This window comes from Coturnix japonica, chromosome 3, assembly GCF_054131305.1.
Source record: "Coturnix japonica strain WE chromosome 3, WE-NBRP24, whole genome shotgun sequence".
NCBI lineage: Eukaryota > Metazoa > Chordata > Aves > Galliformes > Phasianidae > Coturnix > Coturnix japonica.
This window is the reverse complement of record NC_140665.1, coordinates 49,788,312-49,813,744: the sequence shown is the minus strand read 5'-3', so window position 1 is coordinate 49,813,744 and position 25,433 is coordinate 49,788,312. Positions and strand designations below refer to the sequence as shown.

The window sequence follows — 25,433 nt, the reverse complement described above, 5'->3', positions numbered from 1 at the left end:
TTCTTTATCTGAGCCTATCTGTAACCTCCAAACTAACAATTGCATTTCAAACTAACAAATGAATCAGGATGGTGGCAGCCCCTTCCCTGAGCTCTGGCTAAACAGTTCCTGAGTCACATGCTGGGTGAGCACACCGCAGCCTCTGCTGAATGCAGCCCACCTACCCAACCTCAGATTCACAGAGCTCTGGAACTGCAGTCCCAGGAAGAATGAAACAAAAAAACCCCAAACAAACAGCAATAACAAAAACCCAACAGTCCTCCTCTTTCTACCAAAACATCTTAATTCTGTTTTTCAGAAGTAACCATCCTCATGTTCCAGGCCCATCTCTACAGGTTGCCAATGCATTTGTTTTTCGTATCTTCTATCTACATGACACAGCATTATGTTCATATTGGTAGCTGGCTTATTTTGCATTGGTAAATAGAACAACATCCAATAGAGAACTAATGCTCTTCTAGACTAGGAAAGGGATGAACAAAGTGAGCTTACATCCAGATGAAAGACAAGCTTTGTTGTCTGCATTTTATTTCATACTGTTTTTAGATGAAAACCTGTTTCAACCTTGGTTGAAAAGAAGGGCTCTACTAACCCACACTGCAGAGGCCTAGCACAGCCCACCAGTCAGCACAGATCATGATGGAGCAGGCAACACAAGTGCCCTGCTGAAGACTTTATTCTGTGCCCACTATGACTTGATAGGTTCCTCCTGAGCTCAGAGCTAATAATACAACTGTAGTGAAAACTTCGCTTGAAGTACTTTATATCATCACATGCCTTGGTGTCAGTCAGAGAACCAGCAATACAGCCTTAACTTCATGGATCACTAGGCAGAATTCAAATTAGATTTCCAACCAAAAGAGCAGGGAGTTGGAAAGACAACATTATATGAAGACTGCTGATCCTTTCCAAGATCATACTTGTGAGAAGACAGAGGTCACATCTGGAGAAAGAAGGCAAATAACTCTTCTAAATTTACATCTATACTTTAACTAGGTGAGTTTTGAACAGTGTTTTTCTCTCCCAAGCTGTTTGGCATTTCTCTTCTCAATTTCTCCCTTTGGTGTTCCTGTCAAACACCTTGAAATACAGCAGATAGCTCTTTTTCCTCACACATAAGAACTATTTTCCTACTTAGAGCAAATGACTAGAAGCAGTCCCTACTTCCCAAGATTGGTTCCAAGTCTGAATTGATATTTCTGATCACCCTCTCTTCCTGACTTGCCCGTGTGCAACCATTTTTGCACATCCTATCACATGTGACCTTAAGAGTAAAGGAACAGAAAGCATGAAATACAATCAGGAAGAAATCCCTGTATGGAAAACCTGTTTAAAGGTGTACAGACTAATATGAAGTAGAACAAAGAGAATAAACAAGACAGAATATTTACAGGGCTGTGAAATTACTTAGTTTTAGAGGTTTTTCATTATTATTAACTTACAAAGCCATAATGCAGAATTAACTGAACTCCAGAAAAATAAATTCTAATAGAAACCAATTAGAAGAACAAACTCTTCAAGCAGATAATTCAATCAGGCTACCAGTATTAAGCTACAAGAGACAAATTTAGACCTTTCCACCTCAAGATAAACGCACAGTTAATAAGGTGAATAGATGATGACTTTTTACATACTAATTACATGGGTTTGAATTCCATGCATCATTCAACTCAGTCTCTGTCAAGCCACTTGGATGCACCTTCAACATCTCTTCCAACTAATTATCTAAAATGACAGCAAAGGATGCAGTCATTAAGTACAGCACATCCACACCAGTATTTGTGAATATACATCTAACTGCATACAGACATTATGCAGAAACTGATAAATAGGATAAATATCTCACCAGTTACTCTAGTGTCACTCATGTTCAGTGTCATACAGAGGTGTACTTTTTTTCCCCTTCCTTTCTACAATCTTCAGGGAGAAATGAATCACCTTTAAGTAAGCAGAGAGCTGTGGATTTTTTTCCATTTCAAAGGGAATTTTTCTATATGATATTGAAAAAGTAACCAGCAGGGGAATACAGCACCATTTGTTGCCCTTTTTATTCTATTCAGAGATTCTCTTTCTCAATAAACTGCTCTTTTTAACTGAAGTCCTGGCCACAAGGCTGTTTGATTTCATCAGGAATAAATGGAACGCTATATATAAACTACTTCATCTGTTTTTCTTAAAAGGTCTGGCCTGTGGCTGCACTGGAAGTGGACATAGGGAACACCATCAGTAAATGGAAATATCCCACATGACAGCTTGAGAAGCAGAGCTTTGGAAAATAATTTCAAAATGACAAGATTATTGCACAAGCCTGCTGCAGTCTTTTTGTTCTTCCAAAGGATTATGGAAATGTACTTGGCACGAAAAAATCTACCGTATACATTATAAATAAGTGATATCTCTTAATACACAAACATTATAAATGCCTACACTTCTCTGTAAGACTACAGTGTCAAAATGAAGGTGTAACACTAGTCCCAACTCATACAATTGGCCAAAGCCCATAGGGATACACTGTTGTATATGGATCCCAACAACAGTTCTTTCCATTGAGATCAGGGAAAGTAAAATCAAGAAATTAAACAGCAGAACTGTCAGTGGCGCATCTGAGGCCAATTCAGACACACATGAGGATGTTCCAAAAGTAATGCCTCCTATTTTGTTATGTTGGCCCACAATGAACGGTGGTGATACAGCAGTAGAGATTGAACCTTCCCACCAATATTCCATTACGTTTTGTTGCCATGTGACACACAGCTGCAAATAGCATCTGACATGAAAGTGCATATGAACCAAAAGGGTGGAATTAGATTCCTCCATGCAGAAAACACTGCACCTACTGACACTCATCAACGCTTGCTGAACACTGATGGAGACCAAAGAGGCAGTGGGTGGTAGATACATTCATTAAAACTGTTATTCCAAGCCTTTGATAGACTCCAAATACCCTGCATGCACTGTATTGCTTTGCATGTGCCTCACATTTCATCCCACAGTTATTTCAGCATCTTTAGGTCTCCTGAAGACTTGCTGAAATAAAAGTGTTTTCAGGAGCTTATTATCATGTTGCTTATCTTTTTCTTGTCAAAATGATTCCTAAATTATTTTATATTCCCATAAAAATATTTACATATCAGAAAAAAACATAAGAAGGAAAAATGTCAAAATACATCCAGTCTTTTTACCCAAACTGCATTTTTTTTTTATCCTCCTGAACAGCATATGTTAACTACTTTATATTTTCAGTTCTGAATTTGGAAAGCAAGAAGAAATATAAATATCTTGGTTTTTGCATTTTCTGCTTGGACTCCCTCCTGTATTGTTAATCTGAGGTATGCCACTATTTGCCAAGAGGTAAAAGGAAAGACAAAACTATGAGGGAGATAAGGCATGAGAAAGAAGAGATAAACTGTGAAGCACACTTGAGGAAGAAAACAAGCATATCCATAGCATACTTTCTTCCTTTGAGATATTTATTTCAGATGACCTTTCTCAATTTTAAGCTAAGAGCTTAAAGTTCAATAACCACTTTTAACAGTGGGATCTGCACAACACAAGGGCTATAAAGAAAGCATTATTTTAGAGTTTGACTACTGCAACTACTGAACAGAAAGTTATGAAGTTCTACTAATTTAGTGCAGAAAAAAAGCATGACAATCACTTAATGTATAATAATGCAAGTATTAGAAAATGTCAACTCAGAAAAATTTACATTATTGTCTAATGACATATTTGTGGTATTCAATTCCTTAAGGCAAATTAGTATTGTCCACTGTACCCAGTACACTCCAGTGCTCCTGAAGCCCACAACACCAACCATATCATGGGCTGCAACCAAAGAGGGGTAGCAGCAGGGCCAGGGAGGTGAGTGCCTCACTCTGCTCTGCTCTTGTGAGCCCCCACCTGTGGTATTGTGTCCAAGCCTGGGGCCCAGCACAAGACAAGGAGCTGCTGGAGTGGGTCCAGAGGAGGCCACAAAAATCATCAGAGGACTAGAGCACCTCTCATCTGAAGTAAGGCTGAGGGAGATGGGGTTGTTTAGCTTGGAGAAGGCTCTGCAGAGACCTTCCTGTACTTGAAAGGAGCTTATAAGTAGGAGGGAATCAACTTCTTAGATGGGCAGATAGTGATAGGACAACAGGGAATAGCTTTAAACAAAAAGGGGAGATGTTAAGAAATTTTTTTACACAGAGGGTGATGATGCACCGGCACACGCTGCCCAGAGAAGCTGTGGAGCCCCATCCCTGAAGGCATTCAAGGTTATATTGGATGGGGCCTGAGCTGGTAGGGAACTCTGCCCAGGGCAGGGTGTTGGGATTGGGTAGGTTTTAAAGTGCCTTCCAAATCAAGCCAGTCTACGATTCCATGGTTAGCCTAAGCCATGGTAGCTGCAGCTCTGCACTCTCTGAAGACAGTAAACTCGGCCTTTCAGATGTAGAATTTTTTCTGATAATCCCCAGTATGTGCATCACAACGTAGCCATAAAGCACTAAATCCTATCTGTCTGGATCATTTCCGGGTAGAGTTCTCATCCTTTACTCTTCCATATCAACAGCTCTTGTGGATCAAATTCAGGAAGGAAGACAGTACATTTGCATACAAATAAGCAGTGCTATAATCCAGTAGCGTCATTCTCTGCCTCCTCTGGATAACTCAGATTCTATTTTTATTTCTGCAGCAGATTATCTTTGTGTTCCAAATAAGCAGATATATGGAAGGCCTTTACAGGTCAGCCTAACTGATTCTATCCACCAGACAATTGATATTTTAGCTCAACTGGGGATGATGTTTTTAAAAGTAATTAATGAGGCTGTAACAAACTGAGAAAATGTGATCTGCAAATTTATGAACTGCAGATTATGAGGAAGGGTCGGTAATCAGAACATGAAATATTTACTAACACATTTTGCTTCAGTGGGGGCTTAGAGCAGCATGTCAGGATTTACTTATAACAGCACAGAGGAGGGAGAGGGGAGTATATACACACACATATACACACACCTCTTTAACCAAAATTTCATGTTCAAACCTTCCTGTTAATGAAGAAATACTACCATTTTCAGGTGAGGTAAAGTCTTAAACGTAAAGCAAAGAATCAACACAGTTACACACAAATGACGCAGTATATTCCAATATCAGCAGGTACAATGCTTCAAGAAAATTCAGAACTCATAGGTGAACCTAAGCATAAATTAAATTGAAAGAGGGTTACTAAAATGCTGAAGATCTCACTTTAAGTCATTCCTCTGTCCCAAGCGATCTTAGTGCAAGACTGTCTTATACATTGTAAAAGCTCCCTGAAATCTCATGCATGATTCAAAGTTTATTTATCTGTTTAAGGATTAATGGCTACATCATCTTCCCCTACTCTGTTCAAATTAAGAAGGACAGATGACTTTTGCTCTGTAGCAGAAAATTCCATTAAGAACTGCAGTACTAAGGGACAGCCATGTCCCTCTGCACCAGAAGGACCAATGACTGATGCTGGCCTTAGAAAGGATGACAGCCCCTTCTGTCATAACAGGCACCACGTTCAATAAGGGAAAAAAAATGTGCCACACAGAAAGGCTTTGCTAATCCACCTGCAAGGCCTCTTTTTGTTGTCCGACTGTAAACTGGAGGGGAGGAGCAAAACATTTAACTCAATTTTTCTTTTTTCTCTAAATTCAGCAGCCTGCCCCAAACTGCAACACAAGGAGAGTCACATCTCTCAGATTACTGCAAAAGACAGGAAGTTCACGTACATTAATTACACATTTCTGATCATAGAAGGCAGACAAACAAGATGTAACATTAGTCCCAGAACTTAACATGTTTAGGGGTTTCTTTCTTTAATGTCAGGCTGTATAGTTTGCAACGTTTACATTTTGTAAATTCACCTTTTGTTTGGATGAGCTTATAAGATAGCAATTTCCTGCATAAAGCTTTCAGGAGTCTGCTGGGTCTTATGCAAGCACCAACCCCAGCAGCTCTCTTCCTTGACTTAAGGTTTTGGATAAGTAAGGAATAATACTTATTTTTGCCACAGGTCATGTTGATATTCTGAGATGTCAGTTAAGATGGAGATCCCAAAATGCTAGATTTTGTGCAAATACATAGTCTCAGAAAGTCCCAAAAGTTCAAAATCTGCACGTACTAACAAAAGGGTGCTGAAAGAGAATTGATTTCATTCACATTTTATGAAGGAAAAGCGAAACAGAAGAAGAAAGCATCAACACCAAACAGTTACTACAAAGACCAATCAGCTGGAGCTGGCCCTGAGCCATGATTTATTGCTTATTGAAAGACTGTCCCCCTCCTCTGCAGGCTTACATAGATAATGCTAAGGAACACCAGAGGTCCTGAAAACTTGTGGTCTCCCGCTACACGGAGAGAAGCATTCTTGCCCATAAAGGAACAGGCTCTCAAATCGACTAAAGAAAACTCCACACCTTTATCCACACAAAGAGAAGAGCAGAATCAAATCACTGCAAGGAAATAACTGAGAAAATATTTCATCCAATCAGACACACACACACACAAAAAAAGTTTGAGATAGAGACTGAAGAAAGTAAATCCTCCGTATTTAATATATAAACCAAGCTAGCTAGACCGACCTGACACCAGAGATACAGCTCCAGTGAGAGCCTGTAAATCAACAAGAGTTTACTCTGAACCTTATATTTATGACAGTCATTAAATAATGCTGAACCTGCTCATCTTTTTGGGTTTTAGAACTCAACTGCTCAGCCAGCTATTTCGTTGCTGAATAATAAAAATTATGCCATCTTCCCTGCAACAGCACTAATGGATGGGAGCCTGACAAATCCTGTGGTTACTGACTCAAATTAACACCTTTACTATCCACCCCCTTGGTAATTTTGCTTTTTGGCTTACTGCTTTTTGCCTTTTTTTAAATTCATATACCCTTAGAACTCATTTTCCAGGCTGGAATAACATAAGTTCATTATTTCTTTCACTTTGTTGAACAGCCAGAGGAAGCAAGAGCCCAGCTTCTGTAAAATTGCTTTCCACTCACAGTGTTTCCCCAGGTTCCTTTCTCTTTAAAATATTCCCTTTAAAATATTTGATGGGTTTGTGCTTCTCCCTTCAAGTAGCACTCATAACTATTACCTAGCCATTGATACATAAGACCTGAATAATTGGTTTTGCAGATTTACAGTGCGCAAGACTGAAGCACCCACAAACTGCTAGGCAAAGGAAGAAGCAACGAATAACTCACACAATAATCAGTAAAACTTATCTCAGAAAGGGAAGCAGTAACAAGTTCCTTTCCCTTCTCTAAGAAATCTGCTTCCTGTGGGCTCAGCCAGACCATCAGACCTCCCTTGAGGCTGCTGAGCACAAGGCTGGATGCAGAGGAAGCTGCAGAGCACCATAGCCTCCTTGCCCCTAAAGATCACCTTGGCTTTAACACTGAGAATCAGTATTAGTAAATAACTTAGTTAACCAAATTCAAAGGAGCTATCACCAATTTCCTGGTATTTGCTGCAGGTTAAGAGCACACAGAGAATGACCATAAATGGGAGAATAGTGCTGCAGTTCTTTGCCCTTCCCAGTCTGCTCTCTTAGGGAACACAGCCCCAACCCAACCACTGTCTCCAGGAAATAGCCCACTACATGTACCTTCAAAATGAGGTCAATTGCAGGATTAAAGCCTGTTACTGGCTTTTACTAGTGCAAATGCAATAAGAAAACAATTATTATTTTTAAGTGTTTTTCAGTGTTGTATGTAAAATGGACGTGCATCTCCATAGCTGCAAACCCTGACACTCATCTCTTGCGCTGAAGTTCAAGAACTTCACCAAGCAGCTTCTGAGCCTTGTCAATGTGTACATGACAATCACAGATCTAAAGATTAATTCTTGAACAACGTGCCAGGAATCCAACCGTATAATAAGCGACTGAGGGTTACTTCAACACTTAACATGAGTTAGCGTTTCTCCTGGTTAGACTATTTGTGGTCTTGTTACTTTTGAACACCAACTATTACTACAAGTGCTAATTATGAATTGGTTTTAGAGGCTCCTGGAATAAACACAGGATCAGGCATTCTGTAGTGGGGTTTCCTCCCTTCCATACTGTGTGGTCGTGTAATTGAAGAGTAGTTTCCAATGCCTATGCCTACAGTAGAGAATTCATATTACACAGCCCAATTTAATTCAGGAATTGTGTGACATTTGTGCACTCCGTATTTCATCTGTCGTAGTGTTCTTTCACAATTTTTAAAGTATATTGTACCCACTCATTTCAACACTAGAACAGGTGCAACATGCCAAGCAACAGCCTAACACAATCCTATTTTAGATAAAATTCATGAGTGAGAAGATGTCTTACCAGAACAAATGCTTTCAAATTCAGTACAAACCATTTGGGCATTGGACTGCTCTCTCAGTTAAGAGTAAGAGTATATGACATAAAGAAGCACAATCCAGAGCTGCTTTTTCTTCTCTTTCAGTGGTAATAAAATTTGTGACAACTGTCAACAGTCATTAACATGGTCTGGGCAATAAAAGATCGTACAATAAAGCAGAAAGATTTATTTTGTTAGCTGAACTGCTTGAAGAAAAAAACCAAACTATAAAGCAGCAATTACTGCACAGAACAATTGTTGAGGACGTGCATCTTTCCACAAATATATTACTTATTTCAAAATCCACGATGGATTCTACTACAATCAGAGGATAATTTCCTCTGCTAATTGCCTTCAGTGGGCTTGTGACTTGACCCAAAATTTGTGGTTCACCCTCAGAGCTCCTAGAGAGGTGAAGAACTTGGTATGAAGTCAACTGTGGCTTGTTTGGATACTGTACATCAAGAAAAGGAGAAAAAAAATCATGCGATCCCTTATCTCACCCAAAGACAATTGTCACAAGGGCTGTGCAGAGAAGCCAGTTGACCAGTACCCAAAAAGAGTTGCCTGCACAGCTGTCCCAAATACATTAGTACTAAACAGCCTTTGGCCCCAGTGGCTTCTCTGATGTTGCACCACTTCTCCCGAGAGCACAATGTGGCTCTCTTTCTCAGTTTTGCCTGCCCAGGACTGCAGGAGCAAAGACTACTGCTGCAGTCACACTCTCAGCTTGGTGCCCAACTTTATCGTCACTCTTCTAGCTAAACACAGATCACTGCTGACAGACTCTGAACAAAGCACCATTCCAACGGCAGACTGAAAAAACAAAAAAGAACCTCAACCAATCCATAAGAGACAGTAATTGTATAGAAATGCTGTCAAGTTAACACCATAAAATTAATAACTTATTTTACACTATTGAAATGCATAGTAGTACTGTTCCCCTACAGGCAGCATACAAATCAAGTTTAAAGAGTATGAGCAAAAACTAAATTGATTTTCACTGAGCTTCACACAAATTAGTTCATTGTTTAATGTTCATTATTTATTGTCTATCCTTTGAAAATGTCCTAACACCTAAAAATGTAACAGAACACGTACAGAGTTTGCCACCTAAGTTCTAAAACAGGTTGCCTGCAATACAAAATAACAAACTCACTTGTGTGCACTTCCAAGAACAGCGATTGTGCGGAGAAGCTTTTTCTTTTCTATAATCCTAACTAAATGCATTAATTTTCCAGGAACTTGGGATAGCATAAGAGATTTTCACACTGTGTGTAACTCAGCTCCTCTGCACTTACATTTTCATCTCTCCAGAATCTATAGACAAAAAGAAAAATGAAAGCGCTTGCTGAGATGCCTTCTCATGTGAAGAACTGGTGTGAGGCACTTTTGGTAGTCAATTCAGCGATCACGTTAAACACTACTTCAATTTCCCTTTCCCCAAAGGAAAACACTGAAATAATTGATTTTGTGAAATTTCTGCGGTCTTCCGTTGGAATAATAATAGCCATTTTACAAAGAGCTCTTACAGTATCAAAAGACAACACTGGGAGAGGAGTGTCTGGTTATCTGAGCACACAACTACCAGCAGCCAGCCCTAGGGTGCCATTAACTGCTACCAATTAAAGTCTTGGCCTTCCACATTTCTCTCAACAGCTACACATTAAAGATTTAGTATTTCAGTAGTACCTTGAAGCGATTTACAGATTATTGACACCATTGCTACTGGATGATCTGCTTAGAGGTAACATGAAATAATTCAAGGGCTTAAAATTTTCATACCCTCAATGAAATAGAAAGGTACATCATCACAGGACAAAACAAATCTACTTTTTTTTCAACTATGAAGGAAGATTTTTGTCCAAAATAAATGGTGGGACCAAATTACAAAGTGACTGAATTCTGCACTTAGCTGTGTGTTACGGTTGGCGTCACACTGGTGGCCAGACCCCATAAATTTTTGGGCTTCTACAGCTTTCAATGTTTTATTTTTGTTTTAAATTAACTTTGTTTAAATGGCTTCTTTACCATTTTCAAAACCTAGTGCTGCTGTTTTCCTTGTTTCCTAGCCATCTATCTCCTTGAGGTGAACAATCAGAAGCAAAACTCTACGGATCATTACAGAATCTAACATGCTGGCCATCAAAGGACTGCTGACAAAACGATAACCAACTAAATAAGCTTATTAATCACCTCGCAAAAACAAACGAAACAGAACAACACCATTATTTACATCCAAAACAACTGAACAGAAGCTTCCAAAGCCATGGAAAATGTGACTACTGAAAGACAACTCAGACGAAAAATAAGCTATATTTCTCAAGTGAACTAAAGAAAGTAAAGCACTATAAATAAGTCATAGCAAAAACAGATCCTGCCTATAAAGAGAGCTATCAAGCTTGGGAAATGTGTAGATCTCTTTACTCCCTACTGGTCATTTCTGAAATGCCTCTGTTTGGGGAAAAAAAAAAAAAAAAAAAAAAAAAAAAAAAAAAAAAAGGCCATTCCCTGTTCCAGTGCAAACATTACGTTTCAACATCATTAAATGGGGGGAATGACAAAGGGGAAAAGGAGTCTTCCTGGACATATTTCTTAGTACCACAAGAGCTTCTGAATTAACCTCCTTTCTTCCTCTTCTCTGTTCTTCCATTTCTCTCACCATGATGAAGCAACATCAGAGTTACTGGGAGGCCAGATTCAGCTTCCCCCTTGCTCTCTCCCAATAAACATATACTAGATTCCTTAGAAAAAAATTCTTTTTCAACCAACTGAAGCTATCTTACACTTATGAGTTTCACTTGCAGCTTCCACAGTAATTTCCTTCTTTTAAAGAGACCGTAATAATTTGGCTTCTTGTATGTCAATAGAATCTTCCTCTTTGTAAGCTTAGTTACTTCTTATTAAAATATTGTTTCTCCGTGGGCATCAAATTCACCTCATATTGTGCAGCAAGACACAAAGACTGTCACAGCTGAACTGCAGGTAGATTTGCATCCATCAGTTACAGCGACATGCAGGTGTTGGGGCCAAAACAGAAACAAGGTCTGATAACTTGGAAAACAGTAGCTTCTATATTCTACTCCTAAGTAACTCCTCAATCAACTCTGCTCACTTGTGTTATTAGAGGTAGTAAATACTGTTGTCTCTGGCTTGCAGCTAAGACCAAAGAATTGATTTTTAAAATACTATCTATCCCTCAAGTGAGTAATTTCAGATGCCAGTACTTTACATGTTATTATCAATGCCATCATCATTTTAGATCTTGCACTGATACCAATGCATTTACGCATGAAGCCCTGCTAAATAATCCAATTTGGATGCCAATTAAACTAATTAATTTTGCTCTTCTAGTTTGAAGAAGTAATTTCTTGGTCAAAAGTCTGCAGATCCAACTCAGAAAACACGAGTGATGTGACAAAAGCATCCCAGTGAGTCATAAATAGCAAATATCTACTCAACTCTACTAACAAGACCCCACCAAGGTTGTGAACCGTATCCTCCATAACAAGATAGGCTTAATCAAACCTAAAATTTACATTTTACAGACAGAAGAGAAGATGCCACACCTTCACACTACGGTCTGAAGCTTCAGTTAAAGCTCAGGTATGGTCACCCACGTGTCCAGGCCTATGTACAAGTGGCTTCTGAAGATCTCCAAGGAGGAGACCCCACAGCCTCTGGCAGCCTGTGCCAATGCTCCATCACCAGCACAGCACCAAACTGCTGCCTGATGTTCAGAGGGAGCCTTCTCTGTTTCAGTTTGTACACGCTGCCTCTTAGCACTGTGCACCACTGAGTTCTCTAATGAGGAAAAAAGAACAACTGGACTTCCTGAGAAAGAAAATTTACCACAAGTAAGGCTTTAAGAACCTCATGTGTGTTTGCATCTGAATTTCTTTGCTAAATTCCCCTTTTCTCATTTACCAACACAATGACTTATTTTAGGTTCTAGTCCTTTAACTACTTTTGATCACTGGCTTTATTTCTATTCTTTACAAATTTCTGTTACTAGAATTTCACTCCTTTATATTTTTGCTTGAGTCTGTATATGTCTCTGTTCCTCACTTACTCCTTGCATCTTAATGTGTTCTCAAGGGAACATGCTAAATTGCAGCATTTCCATGTATTTATTTTACTCCATTAAACAATACAGAAATTAGCCATTCAATCTTTCTTATAAAGCGCTTTAAAAAAAGGCTTTCTGTTCTCCAGATGGACATACACATTACTGAATCAAGTGATTTGCCAGCAGGAAACAAAAGTATTGCTCCTATGTTACTGTACCCAGTGTAACAGCTGGGAAGGTGTACAATCCTATCTACATAAAAGCAACAGATGTGAAAAAGAAGCATCTCTCAACACACTTACATCAAAAGTATATTTCCATTAACCCAACAAATGAAGTTTCCCTTAATTGTCAGTCCTGTAACAACTCCATCCAACCTTCTAGCAACCAGATAAATAATTTTAGTTTTCTGCTTGATGCAGTTCAAAAAGACATCTCCAAACTGCACAGAATGGAGTTCCTAAGCGCAGGCACATACCTCTCCACCACAAAATCCATTTAAAATTGTGGTTTCTGAAGAAGACCAACTCTGAAAGAATTCAAAGTCTATAATCTGCTCGCCTTGATGCTTTTCTTCCTTAACTCCCCTCGGTAGAAATGCAACTTTCCTTGGATCCTTTCACAGCATGAGCAAAGGTCCAGCTGTGATACTGGACAGCTCTGGGGAGCCCAAGGGCCAGTGCCATCAGGACAGCTGGTACCCCAAGCACACACATTCAGAGGCTATGCACTTCCAGGAGGGAAACACGCCTTGCAGAAAGATTCCATGCAAACCTCTTGCAAGACTTATGAAGATGTGCCCACTGCCAAGCAATCCAGCACCTCACAGCAGTAACCTCATTAAGCCAAACTCCTTTTCTCCCATGAACAGACAGATCTGCTCATACAACACTCCAGGTATGCCAATGTGATTTTGTCAGACTGACTCACTTAGCTTTTGAAGCCATTCAGCTTCTTTTATCTGTGTATGTACATGCTGAATCCTTCATGCTGAAAAAAAAAAAAAAATTTTTTTTAAATCGCCATTTACCACCCACTGTTTTGACAAATATGACATGGAACAAAGAAGTAGGAACCATACTAGAAGTTCATGTCAGGTCATGTATCCATCATCAGCTAAAATGTCCCCCACTAGAGTTGGTTTCAAAGAAACACATCAGCTCTAACTATACTAAGAGGTAATTGTAATTAATACACTGGTCACCATTCACAGCTGTAAGGGGGTGGGAGAAAATAGAAGCCATCATTATGCCAACTGTGTGGGTTTCCATTCCCATTACGTGTAGTTCTTGTGCCTCTGGTCTCAAAATGGATATAAAGCAACTTGAAAACACAATGACAATACAGGTAGAAAACAAAAACACAACTAAAAAAGGCATTTCAAATGTTTGGAACATATTAGGTTCTGTACAAGCTACAAACTAGCACTGTTCACATCAGAAAAATAAATCACTATTTATCATGACATAGGCTATCATGTCGATTTATTATATAATGAGTGAACAGGTAACAATCATTACTGCTTTTCCTAGTACAGAAAATGAAGGTCACTGAAAGAAATTAGAAGGACAGATACTCAAACAACAAAAGAACAAATTCTTCCAAAGGTAATTTGCACGATTCATTATACAGGATATGTCCAAATTTTAAACTATGAAAAGTGTAACCGAGTTTATCAGTGCTCTTTCCTTCACACTGGGACTGAGCATTTCCAGAGGAAAGACACAAACATCAGCACATTTGCTCTAATACTGTATGTTATGATCCCAATTACTGTGGACTTCAATATCTAGAACTGCATGGTGCCCTGTCTGGTGCCCAAACAGGTGACGTGAAACCACATACTCACTGTAAACACTGCCAGTTGCAATTGCCAGCAGCAAAGCAGGCAGCTTCATGGATACTTGCTTCTACAAGAGTAACAGAATATTCTAAGTTGGAAGGGATCCACAATAATCCTCGAGTCCAGTCACTCTCTCCACACAGTACCACCCAAAATCCAAACCCTAAGTCTGAGAGTGGTATCCAAACGCTCCTTGGACTCTGGTGCTTGGGGCCATGCCCACCACCTTCTGGTGAAGTACCACCTCCTAGCTCTCAGACTGACCCTACCCTGAAGCAACTCCATGCCGTTCCCTCGAATCCTGTCACTGTCACCAGAGAGCAGAGCTCAGCACTGTCCCTCTGCTCCACTTGTATTGCACCACAGAGCCTTACCAGGCCAAATCACATTTACAGTGAATACCCAAAGACCTCGCAGGACTCCTTTCACTGTATCACCACCAGAAAGTCCAAGCATAAATCTCTGGCCCAAACAAATCCTCAAGTAAGCAATGAGAATCCAGCTGGCATGCCAGAAAGTGGAACTGAGCTCCTTCAGAAATATCTAAAGGCTCTGGAGCCCATAATTAGTATTAATCAGACCAGAACAGCAAACACGCTAATCACCAACTAATGCTGAAGAGCTGCTCAAATTCCAAAATGAAAATGGAAACTCCTACGACTATAGGAAAAAAAATAATTTATAAATTGCAGACTGGCAGATAACATGAAACAAACAAACAAAAAGACCTGACCACTGGTATTCCATCTTACCTGAAAGCTCTGAAGACTGTAGTATGTTTCGTCACATCAGCATACAGGTACTGTGGGAATAGTTTTCCAAAGTCTCAGTGCAGGTGAAAAGCAGGAGTTGAGAATTGCTAATTACATATGAAGACTACATCTTCCCTTCACACCCCTTTTATATCACATTCCCGCACAGCTGAGCATAGAAAGCATCAATCCTTGAGCTCACAAAAGCTACAAGGAAGAGGATGAGGCTTCCCCTGGACACAGTGAGCTCTGATTTATGAAGACAACTGCAGTGACAAAGAGAGCTGCAATAAACTGAGAGCTCTATCTGATGCAATAGAAAATGCTCCTCGATGTTCTCCTTTGCTACATCAATTACCGTATGTTTTATATGAAAAAAGGCAACTTCTTTGCCAAGTATCCATTTCATGCAAAGACACTTAAAAGGAATGAAGAGAAAAAGGCAAGATATGGTAACAAGTAATAACATAAAAACATTTTTAATGTAAAATGGTGCAATTGCAATGGGGTCGGTGAGAGGGAAAGAAAACTACAGGAATGTTACATGAGGAAAACTAGAAGTGGAACTAAAGAGATATTTATTGTTATTATTATTACTACCATTTAAATAAATACCTAAATAGGCCATGTGGAAGAAATAACAGTCAGCAGGAATTCCATAAGGTTGTAACTATGCAAGGCAGAAACCAGAGGTGGGTTGCCAGAAGGTTTAATGAAGGAGCAGCACAGCATTCAGGGTGTTTGTTCTAAAACAGGTGGACCCTAATAAAACAGCACACTGAGTTTTAGGCTTTTCACCAGCTCTCAATCATTCAACCCATCTGGGGACAATGATTTGGCCTAGGTGAAGGCACTGCAGTTCAGATCACAGAACTGGCAATAAACTGAATTTGCCATATTATGGGGTGTTTGGTGTTCTCCACCTACGACAGCTTGCATTTTTGCTTAACATTTCACCATGCTCTTCTTTTCTTGTCCTTTTCTGGCAGCTTCTTATGCAAGTTTTGTTTCTTTCAACAGAGCTATTTTTATCTTTTTTGCACCCCTTGCTTTTGCTCTTTTAGCTGCTACCCATGTTTTTCCTATTCCTCTGAGCAGCTGGGAACAAATCCCTTTGTGGGTGTGGTTTGCAGGTCTACTGGGCCTGTCCTTGTGCCTGATTTTTTATTTTTTATCCTCTTGCCTGGCTGTGTGCTTCATTTGACAGTTTTATGTAGGGATTTGGTTTTAGTGCTTCATATTCAACCCATGGATGCCTCACAATAGGAAACTTAAGAAATAAGCTAAAATAAATGACATTCAAATTGTTTCACAACACACACGGGCAAGAATAGAGTTGCTGCAATAAGGCACTTGAGTGATAAATGAATTAAAAAGCCTAGACAAGAGGTAAACATCCAAAGGCGCCATTATCTAATGCCTCTCATCCAAAAGGACCTTGAAGCACTTTATTATTTAGCTTTATTTATAAAAGGGAGATCATAAAATAGATTAACATTCTGGAAGCTCTAGCATGCTATTCATACTAGAGTTTGTCACAGACTCAATATTTAACAGCTTTTGGACATCAGGAATGTTGGCATCTTGGTTACTGAGAGATCCTGCCTTGGTCATTTCTGCTCTTTACTTTGACTCACTCAGTCACTGCCAGGGTCCTTCACTGACCAAAACCCTGCAAAATGGGGGAAGTGAACCCAATTACTCTGCTACAGTCCAGCTGCAGTGCAGAAACCTACCACTGCACACATACACTAGGTTCCCACAGCCATGGAAGGCATGCAGTTCAGCCCTGCCAGCAGGCTAGCATGGCTGTGACAAAGCATATAGGCTCAGAATCCATAGCACATTCAAAAAACACAGCAAAGAGTATTTATAGTTGAGTAGAAAGACTGGCATCGCTGGTCCAGATACATTGCACCCATCAGCACTGCTTCTGAAACACATGGTCTAAAAAGCCCAGGGGATCACAGCTCGTCTACTGCTCATACATCTTCTGTACAGGATTTGCTTCACTTCATACTGGCACAGAAAGCCTTTAAAAGGCACCTCCAGCTTTAAGGGTGATTCACTTAATAGCAGCAACTGTTTACTGAATATATTTGCTCCCCATGTGTATTCCAAATTCACTTCTGGTGATATTCAAAGACAAGAAGCGACCAACAGAGAGTTAACACGCTAAAAAACAAGCTTTTGTTGTCCTCAAAACTAAGACCATCTCTGAGAGTACAGTAGTGCATTACGTCTGCTCAAACCCAATGAAGACACCATGTTGGCACAGAAGCCTCATCTTCATTAACCTACAAACCCTACTGGTGAGAAATAAGAGCTCAGCTCGATTTTTCAGTCTAAGGTGGTATTTGCAGCACCAGAAAGCAAGTTTATTGGTAAACACTTTGCGTTTCTTAAGGGACTTGGGAGTTCATTAAAAATAAGAAACTTCACCCCACATGCTGTCTTACTTTCTCTAGTTTCCAATGCCTACCCTCAGGAGCCACACTGCTGTGCTTCAGATCCAGTTAAACACCTCTGATTCTCACTCTTAATAACCACTGCAGTACAGCAATACAACACAGAATTTTTAAAGAGCGATTTAAGACTCAAGCGCAACAGGACAAGTTAGTTCTAACATCTCTAGGATCGGCAGCACTGCACTCAGTTATTAAAAGCTCCCATTAGCAGGAATCATTACATATCCGCTGGGCATGATCTGCGTCACTGGAAGTGTTCTGAAGCTTCAAACAGGCAACTTCTAAGCTGGAGAACTGAATGAACCACAATAAGCTGAGTATAAAACACAAGTTAAAGAAAACCTCCATACTCTGACAGCTATAAACCTTAAGATTCAAGATTTAAAGGTAGCTATGCTGTTCACCAAGGACAAAATTCCCTCAGATTTCCTACATATATGCCACAGAAGCACTGCATTGGTGCCCACATGCTGCAGGGCCAAATCTCGTGACCAATCTCTGAGATGAGTCATGAGCATTTATTTTAAAATAACTGGCTCATGAAATCAGATCCTCAAAAGAATAACAAGATGGAACGACAAAAGTAAATCCTTTAAAGAAAAGCTGGCTGTGTAGAATGACAGCATCTGAGTATATAAGAAAATGAATTAATACATCTTCACAGTTCTGAAGATGTTAACACCATTACTCCTATTATTCAGAAAATGAGAAACAGTCTGATTACAGTGAAAAGCCCAGTGAGAATCCAGTTCCCCACAGCAACATTCAGCCCCACGACTTCACATCTTCTCAAGCAGTCCTCTGTATCCTTCACTGCATACTTATTGATTTCCAAAGCAAGTAATACAGACTTAGCTCAGTCCCCCATCCACAGGGTACCATTCATCAACCAAGGAAAAAAAAAAAAACAAACAGAATGCGGTCAGATCATTAAAAACTTAATGATAATATGTATGCACCAACACAATGAACAAACTGACATGGTCAATCAGCCGCAGGTAATCCTGACATTTCATAGCTTCTGATAGCTTAATCTTTCTTGCTGATACACAGTGGCTGTCTGCCTAGGCTTTACTAAAGAAAGAAAACCCTTTGTGCTGCTCCTGACATCCATCATCAATCCACAAAATGATGAGCAGCACTGATACCAACTACCCACATTTAACTAACAGCTATTAAAGTTGTCATCTCTGGTTTGGATCACTTGCTACAGAAGATGGATACTCTGACCGTATCTGATAGCTGTGTACAAAACAAAGGGAATTTGCGACTTCAGAACAATAGATCCAATCCCAGGGTCTGGCAGAAACTTCTGTTACAAAAGCTGCAGGCTTTTATATTCTATTCCCCCCAGTTATTCCTATGCCTCAAAGCCAAACAGTCCCAAACTCCCATCCAGCCCTTCAGGTTGTTCTGTTCCCCAGGTGTCGCTCATGCCCACCTGTGCCCAAATTCTCAGCTCCTTCCCCACACTTACAGATGCTGCTATTTAATTAATCAACAAATAACCAGTTACTTATCAGATCAACACAACAAACTGATAAAAAACAAAACCAAACAAAAGCCCTAACTGGTAAAAATAACTACTATCATAATAGATGCTCACCATGTCAAATTCTCTATTTTCCAGCAGTATGGTAATAGTACAGGAAAGCTCAGGATCTCCATAGAGCAAGTAGAAATAATGCTCCAAACTCAGCTGCTACCAATATTTGCACCATTAATTTAAGAATAATACCTTAAAAACAACCTATTTCTAGCACTACTAGTGTTATTAAAGAAGTCAACCTGAGAAACAAGACTGCTTTGGTATTGAAAAATTTTCAGTGTTCTGTCCCAAAGATCACAAAAATAATGTCTACAAGGAACTTCAAAATGAAAGCTGCTCCAAAACACTGATATCTCATATATGTTCTATTGTTTTCAGACTGATAAAAATATTAAATCTGTGCTTCAGTACAAGGTCTTGCTCACTGCCTTGACAGAATGTCCCAAGTGAAGTAGCAAAACACCTAATACTGCACAGCAATAACGTCCATCTTGGGCATGTATATCAAAAAGCTGCTTCTCATTTGTTTCAGCTATCATTAGTGTTGAATCTTCATGACAACGAAAATGGGCAATCTGTAGGAAAGCAATGCTGAAAGTGCACAAATGCCTATAGGAAGTGTAGGCATTATTTCCTTCAAAGCAAGGCAGCTGAACAAGCTAAATACAATAAGAGAAAGACAGTGTCCTTACTTCTTCACTTGAGGGAACTGAACAGTAAGCTGGCTGAGGGAGGACAGCTTCAATATGGACCCAATCATTCCACAGGTACTACTGGAACTGCTACCACAATTAACCCAATATAACTCCAGTTCCACACAGGGCCTTCACATAATGCTTTGAATACAAATTCAACTGTGTTTAAATCAAGAAAATGCCCTTACAGATGCCAAAAGGCCTAAGAATTTGAATAAACAGCACTTACTAAAATGACAAGATTATAACTGAACTCGAGCCCACCTCTCCCACCCACTTATCTCCCCACCCTCACCCACCCCATCTATACATACCTGGATATACACAAGAAAGCACTTCTCTTATGCACTAATGAACATAACTTATGCTAACTGCTCACTTTATACAGTAAAACAATCTCACTTCAGTACTGGCACACCCTGGTCACAAAGCATATTCCTTACTGAGGCTGTTGTCAGAACGAGTGACAAGTACCCACAAACAGCAGCCCTTCCTAGCCACTTAGTCCTCTGTGAGCTTTCAAGACCATATTTCAAGGAACCACATTTTGAGCATCCACTCTTTAGTAAATACAGTTAATTCTACAACAATACGTTTTCTTAATTAAGGAGACATTCAACTTAATCACTTGTGTGAGGTGGCTGAAAACACAGCTTTCTCACATGCTCCCAAAATACCTTGGAACAGAGGAGGCAGACATTTGTGTACTACCAATCTTATGAAATGCTTCACAGGATCATATCCAATCAAGTGAGGGGAAAGAACAGAGAGTAGTATTACTTCTCCTTATGAGAAATAAAATACCCCTTCACAAGAATTCCCTCTTGTTTTCCTACAAATCTTCCCGTTGTTTCTCAAGGTGAGAAATCATTCCACCTACACTTCTCATTCATGATCCACACTCAAGAAGATTGATCTCCCATGTTGTAACCTTGATTATCGCCATTATCAACAAGATCTGGCTTATGCAGCAAAGACTCCTCTTGCTTATCAGAATCCAGACCTACCTGTATCCCTTGTAAGCTAAGCAATCCAATATGTAATCAGCAAACCTTTTACCAATAGCAGAAAGTCATCTCATGCCAACTGTATCTTGGGCTGCATTAGCCCTGTGGCAGGGGCTAGAACTGGGTGGGCTTTGAGGTCCCTTCCAACCCAAGCCATTCTGTGATTCTACGATTCCAAGACCCCACACTGCTGATTGTTGTCTCCCTCTGCTTGCCATTATCCTATCTGAAAGCCACATCTGTGGAATTCATTCCTGCCTTCCAATCCTGCTTTAGTACTTATAGACATGGTTTAGTGAGCAATACTGATGGTAGGTGGACAGCAGGACGATCTTATAGGTCTTTTCCAACCTTAATGACTTTATGATTCCTCAAACCATCAGTAAATGCCAGATCCCCACAGGTTTCCTCAGTTTCACAAAAGCTACTGTTTTTATTTTGGAAGATTGGCTCTACTCCAGCTTCACCTGTGTTTCTCTCCTGTGCATATGAAGGTACACACACACATTTATCCTAGGTAATAATTATCTGCTCCTGTAAATTTCTAGCAATTCTGTCCTGCGTTGGAATATTATATGGATTTATCCTCAGAAAGATAGTCTGTCTCCTCTTGCACATTAGTTTTATCCCACATTTTAGCCAAAGTCAAATGGCTTCTCCCCCCACTTGCATTCCTGCCTGCTTTCAACAGCTCTGGTTTTTGATGCCACTCCACCAGTTCAGATCCAAAGGTTTTCACAAAGACAGATTTCGGTTGCCTGTAGAGAGCAACAAAAACAGATGAGGCTCCATCAACCTGAGAACCTTGTCTTCCACCACCAACCTGAGAGGTCTGTTATCAACCAGAGTGAGTGAGTGAACTGAGCTCCTTCCTGATAGAGTCCTGTCATGAGGACTGCATCAGAGCAGAGACTGCAGGTTGCCCAAGGACAAGTGCTGACAACTTTCTTTTCATCTATTCTATTACATTCTAGATATACTTGACAAGCAATTACTTGGTGCTTTATGTTCAATTATATTGTGAAATGTTTATAGTTTGTAATGGGTATCTTATCTGTTCAGACTATCTCTAATTTGATGAATTCCTATGGGAACAGTTTAAAGCAAGGCAATGTCCTTAATGATTATTATGGCTCAGAAATTGTATCGTAAAACCTGATTTCTCCACTATTCAGATGCTCATATGCTCCTGCAGCTATGTTTATGTATGCAAGGCCTTCAGAACAACATACTGACTTGTGACTTTCTTTATTCGGGTGCTCATATGCCAACAGTCAATAGTTATCTCACTTCTTCACTTCAACTAGAGAGACAGCTATGAAAGACTTTTTGTATGCCATGGAACATATTTAAGCTTCATCAAGAATTTGATTTAGAATTAATGATTTTTAAAGACCGCTAAGGGGAAAAAAAAAAAAAAAAAAGAAAAAAAAAGTACCAAAAAATGTATTTTAGCTTTTAGAAAGCCTGCATTAAGAAATTAAAAGTGCACAAGCAACCAGCTTAAACCCAAAGAAAACAGTTCAAAAAGGTGTAATCAAGTAGTCTATATGAAACCTCAGTGTCTTAGTCCTTCCTGAAAGTAAGTACTGAGAATAGCCAGGTAATAAGAGTCATAAAGCAGAAGTCAACATCCAGCTCAGATAAACAGGATCCACTCCCTAACAGGACCCTTCTCACAGAAGCACTAATTCTGTCTGTCTCTGCAGTGGTTGGTTTTTTGTTTTGTTTTGTTTCATAGCTACAACAGTTTGAAGATGAAGGGCACGGTTCGTAGACAGATTTCACAACTTTTATTCTATTCACTAGCAGGGTTGTAAAAATCAGACAAGCTTTCAGAAATACAAGTCCTTTCAGCACCGCGTATGCCCAAAAGCTTGTTTTACTTCTCCAATTACACTAGCTTGCCTTAACAAAAAGATAACGTTTCTGCCTCTAAAACTTGTCCTGTCTTTTCTGTGCAGACAGGAAAGCAGGAGAGATCTGCAGTACCACTGCAGTTTACATCAGCATGTGCCTTGTACCACGGAGGAGCCTGTAGCCAAAAGGCATTGCTACAGCATCTCTTTACCTCAAGATTTCTTAAGCATCCACAAGTTACAGCTCTTCCAGAAGGCAATGACTGATCCCTACGCTGTCAAGACTTCTTTTTTAATCATAAATCACAGTAAAGAATCAAATGTCAGTTACAATTAAAACATATATATTTATCTATAGTTTTTTCCTATTTTCTTACCAGTAGAACTACATACCAACAAACACTGCTAAAAAGGTTTATTTGTTTGTTGTTTTTATTTTTAATGGACCTTTGGAAAGAGTCTGTGTTGCCAGAATCATTCAGAACTTTCACACACAACTCCAAAACCGTGGACAGAAAAAAGGGAAAGAATTCTTTTTAACAAAGGAGAGAGGACCTGTATCCTCCTTTTACTCTAGAACAAACCCAAGTGCTGTCCAGAGACTTCCATGAAACAATGCAGTATGGGGAGCAATAATTCTTGATTTTTATTTACTTTTTCTAAAGGACTGGGCTCTTTTGAAAAGCTGCAACTGAAAATAATTCATTGTACAGCCCAGCTGAGATATGTTTACAACCCTTCCCACTTCTAAATCCCATGCTAAAGCAAACAGGGTGCTTTTTGCAGTTACAGTCATGTACTTGGACAATCCAAAAAGATTAAACAAATGAGCAGTTTACGATTACAGTTAAAATTGCTATGCATACTCTCTAATCTATTCAGTAGGTTACTTAATTCACTGCATCAGAATTTGCATATTCTTGTGCCACTTCTTAAACATTTATTTCAGTCCAGAAACTAGCATACCAAATCTTAATAAAATATATCAAAGATGATATGTTAGTTAGCACAATGAAAAATAAACATACGCAAAACAGTTTTCAAAACACTAATAATTTTAAAAACATCAAGTGCCATAGAAGCTATTAGCTTCTTAATACAAAAGAAACCCATTAACAGAACACCTACATCAGCACCATCCGACCGATTTGATTTACAGGCATCTTTCACTGGAAGATAAGCATCCATTTTTATTAGAATTCTGAGCATTAGGATAATGAAAATCAAGGCTATAAATATTATCCAAATTGTAAAAAGTATCTATCACAAAATGCAGCATTTTCGCACCCTGACGTAGAACAAACGGAATATGCTTATTTTAATCCCTCGCTCTTCTGAAGAAACAACAAAAACATCAGGACATTAATTAAAATATTATAACAACCACATCCTAGCTTCCAATGCTAGTAACCAACCTTGAAGTAATTGTACAAACACAACCCTGGCTCAGGTTACCAAGCACTTCGGTCACAATTATTGTCTCATGCGATGAATCATGCAAGTCCACCACTGTAATGTGCCTGCCAGGAATTCAGTCTCTTCATTCTTACTCGTTCTGATATGCTGGAGGCATTGCTTCTACAAACAAAAAAGGAGCTGTGTACCAAAAGGTGTCAGGGAATCTTTTCAGCAATCATAAAAACACTGCAAAAATACATGACTAGCATCTACCTTCATGACCTGCTTAAAAATAGACTCATGTTCTTGCCCAAAGCACAGTGCAGCTTTACCTTTACCAGATTTTCACAACTGAAATATGCCGTACTGCTCTGCCTGCAGCATATCGCTTATTATATCCCAAACGGAAAGCTTCTAGCTTCTGCATTTTCACCTCTCCTGCTCATTCATTAAAGCACTTTATACTTTATAACTGAAGCACGTTGATATTAAATCAGGAATGTAAGTGAGAAAAATGATAAACTTTGCTTGTCACAATAGCAAAGCCATTCCAACATTTTCTTTAAAGAATCTTTCAACACATAAACATAGAAGGACAATATCTTCCTAAGAAACAGTCTTCTCGTCCATTTCACTATTTACTTTTCACCAGTAACAAACCCAGCTTTTCAGTTTCATTCCCTACCAAACTAGTAGGATTATTCTCTAAGAAATAGGACAGCGCTCAGTAAGTCCAGTGAAGTGTGGTACAATGCATCATCTTTTAAGTACAAGCTTTCCTTCATGCCAATGCTAAAAAAAAAATCTATAGGCAGCCAAAGACTCACCACAAAGCTGGCTGCCTGAAAAGCCATTCCCTTCTTCTTCAAGAATGATACAATCGAGACCATCATATCAGCCTTGTAGCCCCACACAGAGACGTGAATGGGTATCCTCTTATTCTAGACCTTCACACATTTGCTCCTAACCAGGAAGATCTCTAGAAACACAACCTTTTTTAAAAAAATTATTTTTATTATTATTAATAATAGGCTTGGCCCAACATAATTTAAAAGCCCAAATCCCAACACTTTCACACAAAACATTCTCATTTGAAACTCTTGTGCCAATCACTGTCTGGGGAAAGGAGGTACAAGTGGCACAACTCAATCCACGCAGCAATACCGTGACCCAGAAAAAGAATTTTATGACTGACTGTGTAAATGCAGCTAAATTAACCAGAACCAGAGGGCAGCACGCACATCAGCAACTTTCTCACTTAACTGGCACGTATTAAGCCTAGCCCCATAGCTTCATGTTCCGCAACAAGACTTCACATTCCCATTAGCAGCACTTCTTTTGATGTTTCCCAAGACACGTATTAAGCAAAAGCAGTAAAAGAGATGTTCACAGAGCAATTAAAGAATGCAGAAAAATTAAGAAATGGTCATGTTATCTCACATT

At 39.4% G+C, this 25,433-nt stretch overlaps 1 protein-coding gene across 1 annotated transcript in view; it reads right to left on the bottom strand.

Moving 5' to 3' along the window:
- The window catches only part of TULP4 (TUB like protein 4), a 121,173-nt gene that overhangs the window by 69,103 nt on the left and 26,637 nt on the right, over window positions 1-25,433 (bottom strand). The gene's annotated exons all lie outside the window — the stretch shown is intronic.